This window comes from Erinaceus europaeus, chromosome 3 (genome assembly GCF_950295315.1).
Source record: "Erinaceus europaeus chromosome 3, mEriEur2.1, whole genome shotgun sequence".
In the NCBI taxonomy this organism is placed as follows: Eukaryota; Metazoa; Chordata; class Mammalia; order Eulipotyphla; family Erinaceidae; genus Erinaceus; species Erinaceus europaeus.
The window spans coordinates 49,021,906-49,040,624 of record NC_080164.1 but is presented as its reverse complement, the minus strand read 5'-3'; the positions used below and the strand labels follow the sequence as shown (position 1 = coordinate 49,040,624).

Genomic DNA, 18,719 nt, shown 5'->3' with positions numbered 1-18,719 from the left:
TGAGAAGCTTACCCGCTATCGCTAATACTTTCTAAACAACATTATTTTACTTGTTTCAGGTGTGTATTATTTTTACACTTCGGAGGTTTCCTTGACTGATTTGGTGTATTGTTAAATTTTATTCACTTTATAGGGGCTGGGTGGTGGCGCACCTAGTTGAGTGCACGTGTTACATTGCAGGAGCTTCAAGCCCCCAGTTCCCACCTGTAAGAGGGAAGCTTTGTGAGTGGTGAAGCAGTGTTACAGTTGTCTCTCTATCTCTCTCCCTCTCTGTCAACCCCTCCCCACTCAATTTCTGGCTGTCTCTATCAAATAAATAGAAGATAATAAAAAATTACTTTACTTGGAGCTCATAAAATAACATCTTCAGGTAGAAAACAACATCAAATAATGACTTCTTTCCAGCATGCCCCTAGTGGGAGGAAAAAGAGTAAGAAGATCTTCTAAACATATTCTGTCATTTTTCTCCCCCCCCCCCCGGGAAGTCTAATTATGTAACAAAGTAGTGAAAAGAAAGAGAAAGAAGTCAAAAGATCATCAAATAATTATCAATATGTAGTGATTAAACAACTATTAATGTCTTTAGAATGTATAAGCTACAGGGGCTGGGCAGTAGCACAGCAAGTTAAACATACATGGCGTGAAGTGCAAAGACCAGTGTAAGTATTTCAGTTCGAGCCCCTGGTTCTCCACCTGCAGGGGGGTTGCTTCACAAGCAGTGAAGCAGGTCTTTCTCTCCTGCTCTCTGTCTTCCCTTCCTCCCTCGACTTCTCTCTGTCCTATCCAACAACGATGACAACAATAATAATAGCAACAACGATAAACAACAAGGGCAACAAAGGGGAAAAAGCAGCCTACAGGAGCAGTGGATTTGTGATGCAGGCACCAAGCTCCAGCAATAACCCTGGAGGCAAAATATAATAAAATAAAATAAAAAACTTAAAAAAATGTATGATCTACTCAGTAAAAAAAAAAGAACAAACTGTCTTTAGATCCTACAAATGATTCAGTAAGATTGTTGGGGTAGGGGCTAGAGGTGGGGCTGGCTGGAGAGATAGTTCACCTGCATTGCCATGACTGCAGTCCAGATTGGAACCCTGGTGCCACATGACATGGCTACAATCCCAAACAAGGTTCTAGTACTATTCTGTCTGTCCCTTTCTGTTTGTCTTTTTATCCATCTGAAGAAGGTCATCCTGGAGTTGTGAAAATGTGCATGCATGAGGCCATTGTGATGAAAAATAAGGATTGTTTGGGCACCTGAAACTCTAAACTGAGTATTTTAAGATTGCTAATCTTTTGAGATGTGTTAATGGAAAAAAAAAACCAGAATTTTATTTTGGAGTTACATGAATCAAGTGTATCAGAAGTTAATGTAGAATCTGTGGAGGACAAAGAGGAAATCAACATGTCAGAGCATAGGGTGGGTTGAACTGCAGTGGAACATGCTGTACTCCCCAGGATTATCAAAGACTTCAGGTACAAAACTAGTTAACATATCTATGGCCATATCATGCTGAACACACCCAGTCTTGTGATCTTGTCAGTACTAGTCCAGGTCACTCAACTTTCGAAGAGATGGGAGGAAAATGCCCTTAATGAGTAAGCATTCTGACATCACTTGTTTTAGAGATGGGACCAATAAAGTAAGTCATGACTCATCCTTCTTGCTAAATTCACAAAATTAAACACATACAAAAATTGTCTTTACATGCCCAGTCTATTCCTTATAAAGTCAAAAGAAGGATTCTAAAGTAGTCATAGTCAAATAATGCCAGAACTTTGGAGATTAACTCCAACCAGTCTTTTTTCTCAAAGGAACAGATGTTACATACTCTACATACATTTGTGTCCCCAAGCTAACATTTTTAGTAGCATTTCTAGCTTCAATTTCAATGTAAAATAGAATGGCTCTAAAGCACTTGGGGAATACAATCTCCACATAGCAAAGATGCAGATTCATTGAAATACTGAGAAACTTGGCGATAACTAACCAGTCATTAGCTATGGAACAAGATTTATACATTAATCTAACAGCAAGAACCAATGTCTCAGGACCCCCCCTTTTTTTTCAATTGTACTATAATTTCCAGTCACATTCTGACTAATTAAGATAAGCCATCCTTAGAGAGAAACCTAACCTGTTTTTATTTTGTATGGGTGTGCATTTACCTGTGCTTTACCAGCAACTGGGACCATTTCAAACCAAGGCATTTATCAGGTATGACAATTCTTCTATTTTTATCATTCTTTGTCAAATGAGACGACCCATGGGCATTTTGTAAAACATAAAGATTTATCACCCGATTCCCCTATTCACGGTCACTTGGATATTTTGATATCCAGTTAGATGCTAAGACATCTTCCTTCATTATGTACCATGGATGAAGCATTCCTGCTATGCCTCCTACACATGAGTCTTTTAGGTTTTAGCCTTCTCCCCACCATAAAATACGAACTGTCATGGGCCGTGTTCGGTCTATTTATCTCTGAATTACTGCTCCTCACATATTAGAGTTTCCATTAGTTGAATGGAAGGGGAGAGATGACTGCTTGTCTGCCCTCAGGAAACAAATATCTGAAGCTGAAATAGTTTTTACACTCACTACTAAAGTCAAGCAAAAAGGCAGTGTGGTGGAGGTATCTAAGTGAACTGCAGTGTATGGCTGTGTAGGTGACACACCTCCCTTCTTTTCTAGTCACTGTGGCCCCAGAGCATAGATGTGTGTCTGCATACATACAGGGTCAAGAGATGGGCATGAGACCTGATTTACTGATTCCATCCAGTCCAGTATACACTTAGACAAAAACTGCCATTCTATAATATAACTTCACAGAAAACAGAGATTTTTGCATACAAAAACACTGGGTCAAACATAACCAAGGATTCATCTAGGTGTTCTGAAAGAATTCTGTCCCATTTGGAATTTTAACCATGTCCCACAGTTATTGTTTAAGCAGAATATTTAATCATTTGACTAACCCACCTAGTACTATTTATATACTGTTTATCTCACCCTAAATTGAAGTAAACCTGGCAAGAGAGACGGTGCAATTTATGCTGCCTGCCACATTCCTTGGTTGGGTAAGATTCTCAGCTAACTTCACCCCCCTCTCACTTCCGTTTTGCCCCAGGGAAGGGAGATACATACACGCACTCAGCCCTGACAGGTAAGTGCTTGCCACTTATAAAATCCAATAAATAAATTCTAAATAAATATATCTGCAAATCGAAACCATTCTGAGCTACTTAACTGAGTGCATATCTAGTCCTTTGTACACATATTTGTACAAAGTGTTGCCTGTAATTTTAAAGATGCTTGCCTCCGGGAGGTTTCGCTTTTCCATTGAAGTCCCCTTGATTTACTGTACGCAATATGTTACAGCTTCCTTATTTGCTCCTTTGGGACAGTTACTGACAGTAAATCTCTATTAAAATATTCTTCCATATGGTTGCATGAAAATTTTATTGCAGTGAGCCTGGGGCTGAAGGTCACAGCTGAGTAGCTGCAGTTAAGTATTGCAGTCTATGGACTCGGAGGTACATCTGTTCTGGGAGCTGGAGTAAAATTAGAATTTTACTGTCAATAGCAGTTCTCCAAAACTAGTTACATTTGTTTACTGTGACTGGCTGGGCCTTTTCTACCACAGAACCTGCAATGCCTGTCACTTGGCCCAACATCCACATTTTCAAAGTGGAAGTTTTTAGACAGAATTGGTTGAACCTGAAGGTCATCTGAAAAGTCCCTAATGGATGTTTCATTTATGATACATGAAAATTTAATTTTATCTCTTCTAATTTGAGCTTATTGCTTGTCCACATTGGCTTCAGCTATAACTCATTGTTTGTTCTAAAAGCTTTGTGGAATGTAGATCATAACTGAATAAATGCTACCAAAGGGTAACTTTTAATCTGCATTTCTGGATTTCTAGTGAGAGAGAACTCAACCAACACGTGTTTATTATTCTATGTCACAGATTAGAAATGGTGGGGTAGATTCAATACCAGTTGACTAAGATTTGAATGCCATTAGTTCAAGTATAAAGTGTTTAATAGGGAAAAATAACTCTGATTTCTAAATATAAGACACCATAATCAATTTTTTAGAAGGCAGTAGAAGGGGTTAGAGAAAAAGAAGAGAGAAAGGACGTAATTAGGCATAAAAGAATAGAAGGTACAATCACTGAGAAGAAACAATGGGCAGGTCCTGCTGCTTCTCAAAGGATTAGCTCTGTGAGATCCCTGTGAGGTGTGCTACAATTGTATCCCTACTTTAGAAATGGAAAAACCAAAGCAGAGCAATTATCCAACTGTTTTAGTCATACAGTGTAGATTCGGAATCCATACAGAGCTGGATTCAAACAGTGCTGTCTCAGAGCCTATGTCATAACCATTATATTCCACTCACTGTCTCTTGTATGAAAATACTGATTTGAGAAGGCATTGCAGGTCCCAAATGACTCCCTAATAGCAAATTAGGTTTGAAGTATCTGAGTAAGTCTAGTCACGGTTATTTATGATGACAAGGACCACACTCTTGACATCCAGAAGTGAGAGCAGATGTAGAGCAGACTAAAATTTGGAAAGCTCTAATAGTATTTCCACAAAATATAAGCAAAGTAGAAAAGTTCAGTTTGATAGATTTGATAAAAGTAGGTAGATGCAGGTTACTACAGACTAAATGTAAAACTATACCCAATTCTACATAATTTTCTCTAACACACACACACACACACACACACACACACACACACGAGAAACAATTCAAAGAAGACTAACAAGAAAGATATAGAACAGAAGAGGTAAATTCAGAAGGTAAGTTTGAGCCATACAGGGTTAAGAGCCAAACCTGAAAGGCAATCAGATAGCACAATTGCATCCAAAGGACCAGAGACAGAACCAGAATCTGGGCATGAAGCAAAAGGGTCTGGATGGGAAAGAAATGTAATAAGAATAAGGACAGAAAAGGGTGCATGTGATTGCCAGAATCAGCCCTGAGGAATCAGCACCTCAGATGGGCAGCACATTCAACAGTCTTAAAGGATTAGAGATTCCATCTCTTTTTAGAAATGTTTTTTGATTTAATTTTGAAAATAATTTAGACACACCTAGAAATTACATGAAGAGAACAGTGTTCCCTTATACATTCCCTCCACCTTTCTCCAAGACTAATACCATTTTTATCTTAGTTTTTATTAGTAATTTAATAGTGGTTTACAAAATTATGAAATATAAAATAAGAGTAATTCCACATCATTCCCACCACCAGAGTTCTGTGTTCCCATCCCCTTTCAGAAGAAACGTGCAGTAGTTCTCCCCAGGTCTATCTCTATTTCTATCTCTACCTCTATCTCTTTATTTTCTTGCTCATTTTTTCTTATGGCCCTGCCTTCACTTCCTTTCTAAACCACACCTACACCTATTACTACTTCCTTTTCCTTTTCTCTTTCTCAGATAAGCAAAACAGTGCCTGACTTTTTCTGGTATTTTCCAGGTTCACTTCCTTTACAGTGATGATATAAAAACAAAGATTCCTGGTGACAAACATTTTGGGTCCTGGTGGAACCGGGGCCCAGAGCCCTGTAGTCATTTTCCCCTATCATTTACTCCCTCTGAGAGTAAATGGGCCTAAATTCTTTTTTGAGGTACAGAAAGAGACTAGACATTCACAGTGGCCAGTTGATCAATATCCCCAGCCTGTTTCTATCTTTCCCTAGTGGGGTAGGACTCCAGAGAGGTGAAGTTCCAAGATATGTTGGTGATGTCATCTGCCCAGGGAGGTCAGGATGGAATCATAGTAGCATCTGTAACTTGGTGGCTGAAAGGCAGTACGATATTATGCAGGACAAGATCAATGCTGATATCTTAATACAGTACAGTAATCAAAGCCAGGAATTTCTCATTGGTACTATACTCTTAGCTAAGCTCAATGGTGAGTGAGCTTATTTTGCATTATACCAGAAAAAAAAGGTGGGTTTTGTTTTGACTTTTTTGCACCAGTTTTGTACCTGACATGAACTGTTCTGGGGTTGCCATGGCCTTGCTATGTTTTCAGTTTACTGAGAAAAGTTCTCAGGTCACCTTCATGCTGCTGGACTGTACAATTTTGTGGCTAATATTTGGAAATACTGTTATCAAGTTTCCATGGCACAGGACAAGTAATAATTACATCTCTGCAATCCTTTCATTTTACTTAAACATACTACAACTCAGTTCCTTGTCTTCAGTTACAGTGACTACAATCATGAAATATTCACAGGAAGACTTTATTTAATAGAAGAGAGATGGGAAAAAGCTCTACGGAGATAGGAGTTCTCCTTGGCCTCAACGAATGCAAATGCGACATATGAAATCTATGAATTTTGGAAATACTATTTAAAGATTTTCTTAGTAACTATGTGTGAGATTGGCAACTTAAATAGATCTCTGAGACACTTTGTGGTTTGAATTACTATTCTATTGATAACTATAGGGATTTAAAGGTTTTAATAAGTACCAATAAATTATTAGGTTTTAATTCATATATAGAAATATGGGGCATACATATAGCTATATACAGAAAGTCAGCATTTGGACAATAATGTAACTGGATTCAAGGTAGAGAGAAGGGATATTTTTTTAAACTGATTTTCTGGTACCACTAATACAATTTTTTGATATGCTAGAAGTCCTCTTACATTACTTTATATATAACATTAAGTGTTCTCTAAGAAGTGTGTAAAATGATTATAACTATGTCCTGGAGAGTGAAAGTTGGTCTCTCTGTGTGTGTCCACTTTAAGTCCTATTATTTAGAAGTAGAAGCAGTAATACTAAGCAAATACATATTTACCAACCATATGTGCTTCTAGCCACGCATGGGCACCTATTACAGAGACAAAAGGAACAGCAGGCAGACTCCCTTTCCACTCAGCTTGTGCTGCAAAGCTCCTTGTATTTGCTTATTTGAGAAGGGGGGAAAGATCATTTTAAAGTTAAATTGCCTAGTGAACCCATCTATCATTTGCAAAAGAGTAATGAGCTGGAGCGAGAATCCTAGGTCTCTGCTTTCTTCCCCTTTCTCATGGCCAAGCTGTAAGACATAAAAAGCAATTTTTCTTGATGTGTGATCAAACGATGGATTAAGACTTGCAAGGAGTCAGTGATCAATTGTCTGATAATAGGTGACAGATCTTGTCAGATTGACGAAAATGTACCCCAACCCGAAGGGAGAGAAGGCTCTGAGCTGTGAAGGTGCTTTCTTAAGCAATTGCCTGAGAAGCAGTGGCCTCTGTGATATCAATTATCTTCTCTATCAACACCAAACAGAATTTTTGCTGTGAAAGCTGCCATCATGGTTTGACGTGTGTAAGTTAATAACTAATTAGACGCATTTCAGTAATCACTTAACTTTAATTGGCTTTGTAACTTATTTTTCAAAGGAGGGAGGTATAGACTTGTCCTAATATTTTACCATAATAACGTTCCACAACACGTGAAGCAAATTCCCCTCCACTCTCCCCCACAGTCTGACAAGCCAATAAAAATAGTATTAGGTGGTTAAATGAAGAAAATCTGAAGAAGAGACAGACATGATAAATGGTAATGAAGTTCAGCAGCTGGCATGCTCCTTGGTGAATATGCCACTTGGTGGTTTACCACAGCCTCCCAGGAAGCCTCTTGTCTTTTCTTGGATAGCAGGACCCACAACTAACACAAGACCAACTTCTTTGGGGAGGGGAGAAGAAGGGACACTGAAGAGATAGGTTTTTACATTTTTCACAACAATTTCAAAGTGACACATGAATCTCCACTCACCTCCAAGTGGCACCAATCTAAGGAAACAAAGGGACATGCACTTTCAGAATAACCTGAACTCACTTTGAGAGCTACAGGGGAGCACAAGTCAGATTTAGTTTTTTTTTTTGTTGTTGTTGTTGTTGTTTTTTAGACCTAAGCTTAGTTAAGAAAGGCTTTATTATTACATGACGCCAAAAAAAAGAGGGACTGGAATAGGTTTTACATCTTTTCTTAATGCGATAGCAAGGAATCTGAGGACTCAGCATTTTCTTTTAGTTCTGCTATAAAGGAAGACACTGTACTGAAACAATTATTCCTGTATAAACAAGCTGTCTTCTCACTGGGGAGACATTCATATTTGGTGTTTTAAACGAACCTAAGGCGACTTTTTAAAAAAAATTTTTTTGTTTTGTTTTGATTTTTTTCTTTTTATATGTGCAGATAAGGAGGGGCATACAGAGTAGATGACCAGAAGGGAAGGTTAATGTTGAAAATCCAACTCTACTGGACACTTGGAGCTATGATCTAAGATAGGTACATATGATGTCTGAAAGATCCTCCAACCCCCCCGTGTGTGTGTGTGTGTGTGTGTGTGTGTGTGTGTGTGTGTGTGTGTGTTACTCTTGACCAGAACCATTTAGACCCTGGGGATTCAGAGATGACTAAGGCAGAGCCATGCCTTAATGGAGCTTGAAATGAAGGTATATTAGAAACTCTCTTGCCGTAGCTTTTAGTGTTTGTCAAACTGAATTCCAGGGAGCTAATTGGATATCTTTAAGTGGGCAGAACAATGAAGGAATGCTAAGCAGGTAAGTTCCAACCTACTTTCCTTACATACTTTCAGATTCTTCCAAAGGACTCCCACATTTTTTTATATGAATCTTTGGATTTCCTATAATTTTTGAAAAATAAAATTATGTTAACATAGGAAACAGAATCCAACTCCTATGTTTTAAGAAATGCTGTATTATCTGTATCACTGCAAATATTTATAAATTAAGTAACTATATAGACTAGGGCCACAATATAACAAATTCAAACAGAAATATTGACTTGAGTAGGTATTTCGATAGTGGACAATTCTAGTCTTAGACTTGGGCTGTTTTAGTTGTTATTGTTTTGTTTTGTCTTTGGAATTTTGTAACACAAAGGTAATACAATAAAGTCATTACAAGTAAAAAAAAATTAACGATTGGGTTTTGTTGTTGTTGTTGCTCTTGTTTTTTATTGTTGTTATAGTTATTATTATTATTGTTGTTATTTATGTCATTATTGTTAGACAGGACAGAGAAATGGAGAGAGGAGGGGAAGACAGAGAGGGGAGAAAGACAGACACCTGCAGACCTGCTTCACAGCCTGTGAAACGACTCCCCTGCAGGTAGTGAGCCGGGGGGCTAACTATTGGGTTTTAGAAGCACTTCTTGACATTTTGGGTGACAGTCTGGAGTCTAGCTGGTCTGCTGTCAAGTTGTCATTGAGGGTTACCTAAGAGGTTAATTGCTGCCACCATTCTGCAATGGGCTACTTAGGATGATAGGAAATTTTCCACACTCCAAGAAACAAAAGCAGGTATCATGGAGTTCAAGACTTTTCCAGACAGAATGAGAGCTAAAGTCTGATTATGTTCACCGCTTGGACCTTCAGGACAGCTTACTAGTTCATTTCTATTTATCAGCTTAGATCTTTGGTGCATAGCACACATTGCCCTTGATTGTAAGAAATGTTTGGGGGAGTCACAGCTGGCTAAGCACACATGGCACGAAGTGCAAGAACTGGAGTAAGGATTTAGCTACAGCCCCCGACTCCCCCAATGAAAGGATCCTGGTTGGAGCCCCTGGCTCTCCAACTGCAGGGAAATCGCTTCACAGGCAGTGAAGCAGGTCTGCAGGTGTCTCTCTTTTTCTATTCCTTTGTCTTCCCCATCTCTCTCCATTTCTCTCTGTCCTACCTAACAATGACAACATCAATAATAACAACAGTAATAACTACAACAACTATAAAAAAAAAAGGGTAACAAAAGGGAAAATTAAAAAAAAATGACAGAGGAGCTAGTGGGGGTTGTATTGTTATATGAAAACTGGAAAATGTTATGCATATACAAACTATTGTATTTACTGTCGAATGTTAAACATTAACTCCCCAATAAAGAAATTAAAATAAATAAATAAATAAAATGAAAAAAAAAAAAAGCCTCCAGGAGCAGTGGGTTTGCAGTGCAGTCACCAAGCCCCAGCAATAACCCTAGAGGCAAAAAAAAAAAAAAAAAGTTTGGGAGCGGTTGGGTGGTGGTGTACCTGGTTGAGTGCACATTACAGTGTGCAAGGACCTGGGTTTGAACCCCTGGGGGAAAGCTTTTGCAAGTAGTGAAGTAGTGTTGCGTGTGTCTCTCTGTCTTTCACTCCATCTACTACCCCCTTCCCTCTTGATTCTGGCTGTTTCTATCCATTAAATAAATAAAGATAGTAAAAAGCAATAAAGAAATAAATGTTTGGGAGCTCTTACATGGTTGTTCAGAGTATTTATTAGCATGCTGAAGGGAGTCAATACTTATTATCATGGAAACCTCAACTGTTCAAATTTTTCTTGTACTTGTACTTGAAACTCCTGAGATTACAGTGATAACCAGAAACAGTATAAGATTAGTAAAAAAAAAGAAAAGAAAAAAAGCATATATGGCAAAATGCTGATTCAATACACTGAAAATGAGAGATCAAAACATAAATCAGGTAAATCAGTGGGTATAAACATTCAGTTATGCAAAATTATTAAGTGCTAGAGATCTTCTGTACCAATTTGTGCTTACAGAAATAATATTGCATTGTTCACTCCAGAATCTGGCCAGAGGGCAGATCTCACATTAGGTATTCTTTCTAAACTAAAAACCTTCAGGGGCACTTAAGGGCACTTTCCTTTCATTCTGCCATGGGGGTTGAATATGAAGTTAACTTTGATGGAGAACTTAAGTACCAGAGAGTGAGAAGTCTTAGTTTATCTGGCTAAGAACAGAAATCACCTGACTGTTGGGCTTCCATGGTAGGCTGTGAATTTCTGCATAAACCAAAGCAGTTGGATAATTACAACTCTGCCTATTTGCTTTCCAGTGGATCAACTGCTAAGAGCACTATTAGGTGTAGATACCTTGTTATTTCTAACATTAACTGTGCTTGTTTTTGTTCAACTTGAAAATATTACACCCATTCTTATTCTACTCTATAGTCAAGAATAACGTGGACAAAAAACAAACAAACAAAAATACAGAACCCTCCAAACCAGATAACATTTTAGTGGGAACTTAGTGGAAAAAAGAGGAGGGGTATGAGATATGTGAAACAAACTTAAACAGGGGACATTCTTTTAACTATTTTTATATTTTAATTATTTATTTATTTACTTATTTAGAGTCTAGGCCCCATAATACAGTATTTTATTGCTCTGAGCCACTTTTCCATAGAGATATAGAAGTGGAGAAGGAGAGAGACCACAACACCAAAGCTTTCTCTCATGCCAGATCAGGGCTTCAATCCAGGCAGTGTACCTGATAAACTATCTATCCTACTAATTTAAAAATTTTATTTAGTAGTCCAGGAGGTGGCGCAGTGGATAAAGCACTGGACTCTCAAGCATGAGGTCCCGAGTTCAATCCCTGGCAGCACATGTACCAGAGTGATGTCTCGTTCTTTCTCTCTTCCTATCTTTCTCATGAGTAAATAAATAAAATAAAAATAATAAAAATTTTATTTATTTTTATAAGAGAGAGAATCCTGACTATCTCTAAAACGTGTGCTGTGCTAAGATAGAATGAGGGACCTCATCCATGTAAGTCCAATGCTCTTCCCACACAACCACTTCCACAGTCACAGGAAAAACTTTTTTTTTAACTTTTTTAAAATTTATTTAAAAAAAGAAACATCAACAAAACCATAGGATAAGAGGAGTACAACTCCACACAGTTCCCAACACCAGATCTCTGTATCCCATCCCCTCCCCTGATAGCTTTCCTATTCTTTATCCCGCTGGGAGTATGGACCCAAGGTCATTGTGGGATTTGCTTACCCACTGAACATGGGCATTAACTGGTTGATCCATACTCCCAGCCTTCCTTTCTCTTTCCCTAGTAGGGTGGGGCTCTGGGGAAGAGGAGCTCCAGGACACATTGGTGGGGTCCTCTGTTCAGGGATGTCTGGTCAGCATCATGCTAGCATCTGAAACCTGGTGGCTGAAAAGAGAGTTAACATACAAAGGTAAACAAATTGTTGAACAATCATGGACCTAAAGGCTGGAATAGTGCAGATGAAGTGTTGGGGGGGGGGGGTCCTCCGTTTTGTAGATAGCTCGTAGGCATATTTTAGTTATATTTCAAAGGGCCTGTAGCTATACTAGTTGGTTGTTTTTTTTTTTTTTTTTTTCCTCTGAGCCTGAAATCTGATATGCAGGTGGATCCAAGTTATTGTCTGTGGAGGTGACGTCATGGCTGGAAAAGGGACAGAAAGCTGGATCAGGGAAGAAAGTAGCTCACTAATATGGGGAAGGGGTATAAATATTGTTGACTTGATGTGCTCTGGGGCCCATACTCAGTTTAGGAGCCTATATGACCTCTGCATCCCTGTAGATCTGAGATCACATTCTGTGGTCATGAGTTCCCATGAGAACATTGCAAGCTGCCCCAATATCAACCCATCTTCCTCAGGTGTAGCACAGAGTATGTTTTCCATCCTCCCTTCAGAGGATGGAACATTCTCTACTGTTGTTGATCCAAGTTGAGGGCAAGATCCTATGGGGGCCCACAAAGGGGTCTTTTTTGTTGTTCCTGATAGAGATGACTGGTAACAATGGAGAGGGATTTATTTGAGGTCTAGGCCCATCATGTCTGTTTGGGAGTCTCAGGACTCTCTAGGGTCCCAGCTGATGGGGTAACCTGATAGTGACTAACGAGTCATCATTAAAGTATGCCAGTCTCTTACCCATATCCAGCTTTTGTAGTCCTTGCTTTGCTAAGGTTAGCTTTGGAGTGAGTGAGAGTACTGTAATAGGAAGTAGGTGAAGAGGGTATCTAAGTCTAATTAGATACTATTTCATTAGGAATTTTATACTAACTCACTGCAGACTATTGTGTATATATTTTGCCCTAATTTATGGATACATGTGAACATATGCTCTATCTCACGGGACCTGGTCTATATCTAGGTTTTGGGACTTTGTTTGGATGTGAACCGCCTGGAATGAAATTAAAGAATACAATGAAAGGAAAGGTCTCACCCGAGTAATGAAGGTGAAGAGTTGACATTCCATGCCTGATGTCTCTGGACACAGTCTGAAGTGAAGCACGCTGAAGTGGTACTCATTGCATTGATAAGATTGGGATCGGTGGATGCAATATTATTTGCTATGTATTGAGAGAAGTATGCAGGAAAGTATGCCCCACCCTAAGGTTCCAGGACTGGGAAAAATATGGGAACCTCTATATGTGAGGTTCCTGCTGTCTTAGGGTTCAAGAAGACAATGGTTATTGTTATAATTACATTAATTATTTGGTAATTGGGTTAACTTTAAAAAATCCCTTTGCTAGGATTTGCTGTATAATACCCAACATCACCATAATTTATTTCCTTTGACATTATTTGTATATAGCTATGCCACTGGTTGCTTCTGTTCATGCTGGTCTAGGCTTTTGAGAGAGTCAACATATCAAAGACTCAGCCTATGTATTAAAAAGAAGTCTGTGCTTTAAAAAGTTTGAGACATACAATCAATTTTCCCTCTCTCATGTTAATTAAATGGTGATTTATATGACTACAAATTAATAGGAGTGTACATAAACACCATTCCTACCACTGAAAGACTGTGCCCCATCCCACCCCCCACCCCCACCCCTGCTGCCCTGGGAAGCCAAATATCCACCCTCACCCTCTCCCCAGGGTTTTTACTTTGATGCCCTACTCCAGATTTAGTCAAATCCTGGTTTTAGTTTCCCTTTCTCTTCTTCTTTCTCAACTTCTTTTGATGAGTGGGATCATCCCATACTAATCTTTATCTTTCTGACTTAGTAAAACATTTTTATACACTTCCTGGGATAAAGAACGTATTTCATAAACTCTTGGTTAAATGGATCTATAAACACTAAACACACAATGTCAATCCCTATCAAATTGTAATGGAGGAAAACAGATCATCAAGTCATGCATTCAAACAACACAGAAAAAATCTACTGATGAAGACAGTGGCACCAGAGAATACCCAGTATTAGAACTACAAGTAGGGGGGGCCAGGTGGTGGTGCATCTGGTTGAGCGGCCATTTTACAATGTGCAAGGACCCAGGTTCAAGCCCTGGGTCCCCACCTGCAGGGGGAAATCTTCATGAGTGGTGAAGCAGGGCTGCAGGTGTTTTTCTGTCTCTCTCCCTCTCTATCATACCCTTCCCCCTTGATTTCTGGCTGTCTCTATCCAATAAATAAAGATTAAAAAAAAGAACTATAAGTAGGGAGGTAGAGAATTATGTAATAGGAAACTACCTAGTTTGAGTGAAAAACACTTATACTGTGTCTCTTCATTTATTTTATTTTATTTTATTTTATTATTTTACCAGAGCACTGCTCAGTTCTGGTTTATGGTGGTGCAGGGGATTGAACCTGGGACTTGGGAGCCTCAGGCATCAGAGTCTCTTTGCATAACCATTATGCTATTTACCCCTGCCCATCTCTTCATTTCTATTTGCATTGCACAGGAGCATTAAAACCTGAAGGAAAAGAGCATGTGAACAGTTTTCTAAGCAAAAAAATAAAAATAAAAAAAAAGTATCAACACCTAAGAAGCCGGCCTAAGTGGAAGCAGAGCACCTGCCATAATTCATAGACAAAGGTCATAGAAAATACAGAAAATCTGATATTGAGTCTTTGTCATCTTCCCAAGAAGTAGTTCAAATGTATTTAACTTACACTTATGAGAAAACAGCCTGATTGCAACCTTTCACTAAGCCAGATAAAGTAAAATTCTGAGTTTAGCGGAAAAGAAGGTCTCATTTTTATTTTATCACTCTCTTAAGAGATAATATGGGAATTCATATGGGGTCAGAGGTGAGCCCTTTCCCTAGCTTCTACAAAGATGAGTCAAAATGGAAAAGAGGTGAGAATCTCATTGGGAAGAAAAGATGCAAGACACCACTAGAACTGAGTGGTATCACACAGTGATTCATGTGCAAAGATTAATGCATGCACTATTTTCATTATACAGTAACTATTATTTGATCTTCACAATAACCATGTACACTGAAGTGTTCCATTTGACTGAAGGTAAAGCTTAGGTTAAACAGATTGAACATGGAAAAAAACAAATCTGATACAGAAATGGAAACCAAAGTTGGCACTGAATTAAAGCTAAATTCCTTTCCTCTATACTTTTCTACCATTTAGTTTTAAAAAACATTTAAAAGCATAAAGTGCAGTGATTCTAGGATCAAGCTAGTGTCATGAGATGAAATAACTATTTTTTTTTTTGAGTATTTGAATTCTGTAAAACCACCATTTGAAGAGTGAAATGCCACTTTGGAAAAAAAATATATATATATATTAGTTTCACGGACTTGTGCAGTCTTTGACAGGTGTCAAAGTATCACGGGGATGGAACCTTGATCATTATTGTTGAATTCTTGCAGAATTGGAATATTCTAAGAATTGTTGCAAGTCAATATTAAAACAGCCTCTCCAAAAACCACAGTCTCACTGCAGAATTCATAGGAAATAGTCGTGAATTAGTATGCCCGTCAACAGAGACTTTCCTAAGATTTCCAGATGTGTTTTCTAAAACAGTAAGCAATCACTACAAAAAAGGAAATGGAGGGGGCAAGTATTCCAAAACTTGGCACCACCCACACACATACAAAAAAAAGCAATAATAAGGAAAGTAACTATATTAAAATTAGTAAAGCTTTGAAACTATAAAACTACCAGATTAGAACCCAGTCAGGCACAATTATATATAGTTAATATATTGGACTAAAATCATTCTTCATATGTTAAAAAATGTTATAGTCATAGAAGGAGATTTACAGTCATATATTCTTATAAATAATACTATGAGATTTTGGACCTAAATTAAGACCTAAATGCCTCAGTACTGAAGATATTATGGTAAAAAGAATAGTTTCATATACAAATACAGTCCTTAATCACTTAGAAATTCATTACTTTTTAATTTGTTTTCCAAAATTGTCCTAGATCTCAGTGAGAACAAAGCACACTGTTAAATCACAACATCTACCCACCATTTTATTATTGTTTTTGCTTGTGGGTTGTTGCATTATTTTTTGGCTTCATGAAAAGCCAAAACTAGTTGAACAAGTTCTACAAAAATACTATGCTGAAGCTGAAACCAAGCAGAGAAAGCGTTGGCTTATGGAATACAGTTCTGAATCACTAAAAATGATACTGAAAATCCACATGAAATATTCACTCTAGAAACAAATGGGAAATATGAAATGCATGAGCTTGGAGTATATAAATAGTGCCACAATTATTTGCGAGTTAGACAACATCAGAAAAAAAAATAATCAAGGGTCAAAATTACTGTAGCTCCTGGCTCATGAAACAAATTGAAATACAGTCTTCCTAGCTAGAGAATCCAAGAATCATATTTATATATTCTGCGGTTTACCAACTGGAACACATGAGCTATACTTAATTTTGCCCTCAGCTCAGACAGTAGTTTTAGCTGCCAATATGCATTTTTTTAAGTTTTATTTCTTTTTTAAATTTTTAAAAAAAAATTATTTTCCCTTTTGTCGCCCTTGTTTTTCAGTGTTGTTTTTATTGATGTCACCATTGTTGGATAGGACAGAGAGAAATGGAGAGAGGAGGGAAAGACAGAGAGGGGGAGAGAAAGACACACACCTGGAGACCTACCTGCTTCACCACCTGTAAAGCGATTCTGATGCAGGTGGGGAGCCAGGGGCTCAAACCAGAATCCTTACCCAGTCCTTGCATTTTGCATGTGCACTTAACCCGCTACGCTACCACCCGACTCCGGTATTTTCATAGTGATTGGAACACATGGGTCATTTCGATGTAGTTCTTTTGACATGTACCTTATAGTTACCGACATTTTTTAAGTGGCTAATTTAAAATACCTGTTTACCAAACCAAAGTTCAAAGTTAGAGTGCATGCTAAGGGGGACAGGTGGTGGCGTATCCAGTAGAGCACACATGTTATAATGGCAATGACCCAAGTTCAAATTCCAGGTCTCTACCTACAGGGAGGCAGCTTCATAAGTGGTGAAGCAATGTTGCAGGTCTCCTTCTCTTTCCTTCTTTATTTCCTCCTCCCCTTTCAATTTCTCTGTATCCTATCAAATACACAAATATTTAAAAATCTAAAAAACAAAACAGCTCTTTTCAGTAGCTATGACTGGCCAAAATTTTATTCCTCACTTTTTTTTTAAATTGAGGGGTTTACAGTACAGTTGTTGACACATGGGTACATCTTATCATCTCACCAAATAGGTCCCTGCAAAACACTTTCATTCCTAAATTAGATCCATCATTATGTACCAAGACTACCCCTCTTCTAGTTTTCCTTCCTGAGAGTAATTTAATTTGGTTAAAGTTATCTAAGATGATTTTCCTGGTTTTATTTATTTATTTAATGCTCTTGATAGTCTGGATACGTCTGTGAAGTTGTAAAGGCAACTGTTAAAAACCTGACTGGTCTGGAAGCAACCCAGGTGCCCAACAACAGATGACTGGCTGAGAAAGCTGTGGCCTATATACACAATGGAATACTACTCAGCTGTTAAGAATGGTGAATTCACCTTCTTCACCTCATCTTGGTTGGAGGTTGAAGGAGTCTTGTGAAGTTTTATCAGCCAGAAAGAGAAGGATGAATATAGGATGATCTCACTCATAGAAATAAGTTGAAAAATAAGAACAGAAGGGAAAACACAAAGCAAAACTTGGACTGGATTTGGTTTATTGCACAAAAGTAAAAGACTCTGGGGAGGGGGTGAGAGGTCAGGCCCTGGAACATGAAGGCAGAGGAGGACCTAGTGGGGGCTGAATTGTTATGTGGAAAACTGAGAAATTTTGTACATGTACAAACTACTGCATTTTACCGTAGACTATGAACCACTAATCCCCCAATAAAGAAAATTAATTAGAAAAAAAATCAATTGGAAAATATTAAACTCTTAAATACATTTATTTGACTTTTAAGCATTGTCAAAATATTCCTAATCAAAGTGCATCATAAAACTTTTGGGGTCAACAGTTTATAAATATTTTAGAGGTATAAAAGCCAAACTTTGGGTCAGGTGATAGCTTATTAGGTAGAATGTATAACTTTCTATGTGTGAAGACATTGGCTCAAGCTCCCAGCTACCACATAGAAGCACTACTAAAATATAAAGCTTCATGGGTGCCATGGTGTCTCCCCTTCCTTTTCTCTATTTCTCTTTCTTTCTTTTTATAAATATTTAATTATTTATTTTCCCTTTAGTTATCCTTGTTGTTTTATTGTTATAGTTATTATTGCTGTTGTTATTGATGCCCTTGTTGTCGGATAAGACAGAGAGAAATGGAGTGAGGAGAGGAAGACAGGGGGGAAAGAAAGATAGACACCTGCAGACCTGCTTCACCACCTGTGAAGCGACTCCCCTGCAGGTGAGAAGCTGGGGGCTCGAACCAGGATCCTTAAGCTGGTTCTTGTGCTTTGTGCCACGTGCGCTCAACCAGCTGCACCACTGCCTGGCTCCCTCTAATTCTCTTTCTGTGTCTATCTCTCACCCTCTGTCTAGATTAAAGCAAATAAGCAGAGTTCTGCATGGCAGTGGAATCTCACAAGGATGAAGCCCTAGTAGAGACAAAATGTCAGATGCTATCTAGCTAAAGAAAAAAAAAACACTGTTTTGAAGTAAGATATATATAAAAAACTAAAGTAAGTAAATGGAGAGCT

General features: G+C 38.2%; 1 long non-coding RNA gene across 1 annotated transcript in view; it reads left to right on the top strand.

The window, feature by feature from the left end:
* Positions 1–3,068: 3,068 nt before the first annotated feature.
* Positions 3,069–18,719, top strand: part of LOC132537482 (uncharacterized) — a 583,655-nt gene continuing 568,004 nt past the window's right edge. The window contains exons 1-2 of the long non-coding RNA XR_009548932.1: positions 3,069–3,171; positions 6,229–6,312. This is a non-coding gene — a long non-coding RNA (uncharacterized LOC132537482). The remainder of the gene's footprint in view (positions 3,172–6,228; positions 6,313–18,719) is intronic.